Genomic DNA, 3,568 nt, shown 5'->3' on the forward strand with positions numbered 1-3,568 from the left:
GAGACACTAAATAAATGCTGCTTGATACCAGTTCCATTTTGTGTTGCTTATATTAAACCTAACTCACTTTGTGAATGTCAGTTTGGAAGGAAACTATCTTGCAGAAAAGCTTATAGGCAAATCTCTAACATCAGGCTAGGTTCTCAAACAGAACTTGAGGATGAAGCACAGGCACTTCACAAGCTGGGCCATTTAGAGATGAGGCAGAAGATCTTGCTGGAATACCAACCTGGCCCATGTCCATCTCAAACCATCTGTTTCCTAAGCTAAACCTGCACAGAGATACACTTTGAAGAAAATCTCTTTGCAATTGAACTATAGACTCAGATTATTTGCCAATTACCATGTAAGAAACAGTGGCCTCATCCTGAAAAATACTGACAAGGATCACCTTAAGTAGATGGCCAAAGATACACCCAGGCAATGAGACATCAGAAATTGATATGACATAACTGAGCTTTCTCATTCAGTTATAAAATTAGGCATAAACAAACAAATAAACCAAGATATGCCTAGCTGGGTTCCAGTGGCTCACCCATGGAATTCTAGCCAATAAAAAGGCTCAGATCTGATGATGTTGGTCCAAAGCCAGCCCAGAGAGAAAAGTCTGTGACATTCATATCTCCAGTGAACACCAGAAAACTAGAAGTGGTGCTGTGGCTCCAAGTGGTAGAGTGATAGCCTAGAACTAGCTCAAGGAGAGCACCCAGGCCCTGAGTTCAAGCCCCAGGACCAGCCAAAAAAAAAAAAAAAAACACCCACCCAAGTCACACTGGGAGGCTTCCCACAGGATCAGTAGCTGCCCTTTTCAAAAGTGTCAAGCTCATACTAAAGAAAAGACAGTGGAAATGTCACAGACTGGAGGAGGCAGAGGAGGTCTGACAGATCAAGGGAAAGCAGGATCCTGGATGGATCCTGAGTGGGAGTGCCAGTTCTGAGGCCTGAACTCAAGACCTGGGCACTGGCTCTTAGCTGTTTCGCTCAAGGCTGGCACTCTACCACTTGAGCCACCGCTTTACTTCAGGCTTTTTGATGGTTTGTTGGAGAGAAGAGACTCACAGACTTTCCTGCCCAAGCTAGCTTTGAAACTTAATCCTACAATCTCAGCCTGCTGATGAGTTAGGATTACAAGCATGATCCAACAGCGCCAGCTATATTTTCTGTTTTATCGTGCAATAAAAATAAAAAGATTGTTTTCAAAATACATACTTGGGAGGGAACAAGCTCTGCTTGTACTGTTGACTCTAGCCGTTTTTGTCTTATGCTACAGCTGCAGGGCAGGCCACATGGGCAGGATGTAGTTCAGGCACAGGCTCAGCCTGCCTAGAACAAGGAGGTACAAATGAGGTGTACGTAGTTCTGACAATAGCTAGTGGTCTTGTTTGGCCTTCTAGTGTAGAGAGCAGAAGGAAATAAAATGAGGAAATAATAGTTGAGGGAACAGTATGTAATCTCATTATGCAATGACAAGATATTTGTTCTTAACCTGTCAAGCAAAAGAGAAAAGGTACATGTTTCTCATCAAGGATTGATACCACCTCAGTGGTCACTTCTCAGTCCTCTTTACAAACAAATCCTAATTTTGTCTCATCATCCATTCTGTTGGTTTCTGTGTTTACATGGGATGTCTGGTGCTGCAACAGCCAACTTGGGATGATGAACTTTAGCATGTGGAGAATATACCCAGTATGGTCAATTCAAAAGATGGTAGGAATATAAATATAAGAAGACAGGCTGGGTGCCAGTGGCTCAGGCCTGTAATCCTAGCTACTCAGGAGGCTGAGATCTGAGGATCATAGTTCAAAGCCAGCCCAGGAAGGAAAACCTGTGAAACTCTTATCTCCAATAAACCACCAGAAAATCAGAAGTGGCCCTGTGGCTAAAGTGGTAGAGTGCTAGCCTTGAGCCGAGTTGCTCAGGGAAAAAGCCCAGGCCCAGAGTTCAGTCCCCATGGCTGACAAAACAAAAGACAAAAAAAGAAGACAGTACTGAGCCACTGAATTAATGAATTCTACCGTCTTCCTTGTGCTATGGTTATTATTTTTTTTCTTTTTTTTTCCAGGGCTGAGGACCGAACCCAGGGCCTTGCACACGCGCCAGGCGGGCACCCTTCCCCTGGGCTAAACCCCCAGCCCCACCGTGGTTATTATTATGTGAAATAATAAATCTTCCTGTCACTGAAATGAGTTGGGACTTCTATAATTACACCTAAAAGCAACCAAAATTATGCTTGAGTCCTAAGGGAAAATAAAAGGCATCTAGAAGTAATACAAGAAGAAAAATATAGGTGAAAAATAAAAATAAAGGCTAAAATGCATTAGGTGCATAGGGCTCTGAAAAATCTCCCAAGCCTGAAGAACCTCACCTGGAGTTTCAGAAGCCAGCTCCAATTTACATTTACCCATCTAAGTCTAGTTGCTATGAAGTTCTTATAGGCAGTGATCCCTGAGAAGAGGAAGAAAAATGAAAGGGAAATAAAATTGAACAACTACCAGTGGAGAAACCAGCTGTACATGATCAATTTCTTTCCATGGAATCTCTATTTGTCTGAAGAGAATTTCTTCATCAGAACCCTGGCCCCAAGTCCGAGACAGGTATATGAGGAAGAGACAGGACAGGGCAGCCTAAGATGGACAGTGACTCATCTGGAATGGAAGAAAGAGCTAGCATGTGGCAGAGATTGAGCCCAAAGCTAAGCCTGACTCTGGATCCAGAACCTTCCCAATGCACTGTCATGCCAGAAATGAAAGCCAAGCTTCAAAGCCACCAAGAGCTGCTTCTAAGCCATTCTGAAAAGTGCCCACATTCACCCAGGTGTCTCAACAGAGACCCCAGGTACAGTCCAGCAGAGCACTCGAAAGCAGAAACCCAAGAAGCAAAGCAGGTGGCCTGCATCCAAATTCAAGAAATGTAACTCACTCAATTGTCACTGTGGCCAGGCCTGAGATTTCCAGTCAGTCCCCTACACTCTAGCCTGAGGACAGTACCTATTAGGATGAGACCATATAAGACACGGATGAAGGCCCTGTCTGACAGCCACTGCCATTAAGAACAGCATTATAGATGGGCCCATGGCGCATGCTTGTAATCCTAATCAGGATGCTGAGATCTGAGGACCATGCTTTGAAGCCAGCCTAGGCAGAAAAGTCAGTGAGGCTCTTTTTCTCCAATAAAGCAACAAAAAAGCCAGAAGTGGAGCTGTGACTCAAGTAGCAGAGTGCTAACCTTAAACAAAAAGCTGAGGGACAATTCTAGGATGGTGGTGTGGGGAAAGACTAATACCCCAAGCCCCTTTAAGACAGGTACTCTCACTTATGCCCATTTCCTTCAGAGCATTGCATAGCCCTCACCTTACTGACTTGCCTCTCCCTGTTTCAACACAGGATATTCACTTGGCCAGTCTATCTTGCAGCATCCCGAACAAAGCAGCTTTTTCTCTGGGGTTTAACCAAGGAGCCAATACTGTCTGTGATTGGTTAACTGTGCACAGTCCAGAATCAAGGATACCTGGGGCCCACCTGGGTTGGCCATCTACTGTTGTAGCTTACAGCGTATTGTTCAACACTTC

At 44.4% G+C, this 3,568-nt stretch overlaps 1 long non-coding RNA gene across 1 annotated transcript; it reads right to left on the reverse strand.

The window, feature by feature from the left end:
• Positions 1–1,118: 1,118 nt before the first annotated feature.
• Positions 1,119–3,086, reverse strand: LOC138839177 (uncharacterized). The gene is made up of 3 exons (XR_011375897.1): positions 2,920–3,086; positions 2,366–2,445; positions 1,119–1,323 (listed from the first exon to the last, which is right to left on the reverse strand). It is a non-coding gene; the product is annotated as an uncharacterized lncRNA (long non-coding RNA).
• Between the last annotated feature and the right edge of the window lie 482 nt (positions 3,087–3,568).

This window comes from Dipodomys merriami, unplaced genomic scaffold (assembly GCF_024711535.1).
Source record: "Dipodomys merriami isolate MVZ:Mamm:240054 unplaced genomic scaffold, mDipMer1.0.p SCAF_2969, whole genome shotgun sequence".
Classification (NCBI taxonomy): Eukaryota; Metazoa; Chordata; class Mammalia; order Rodentia; family Heteromyidae; genus Dipodomys; species Dipodomys merriami.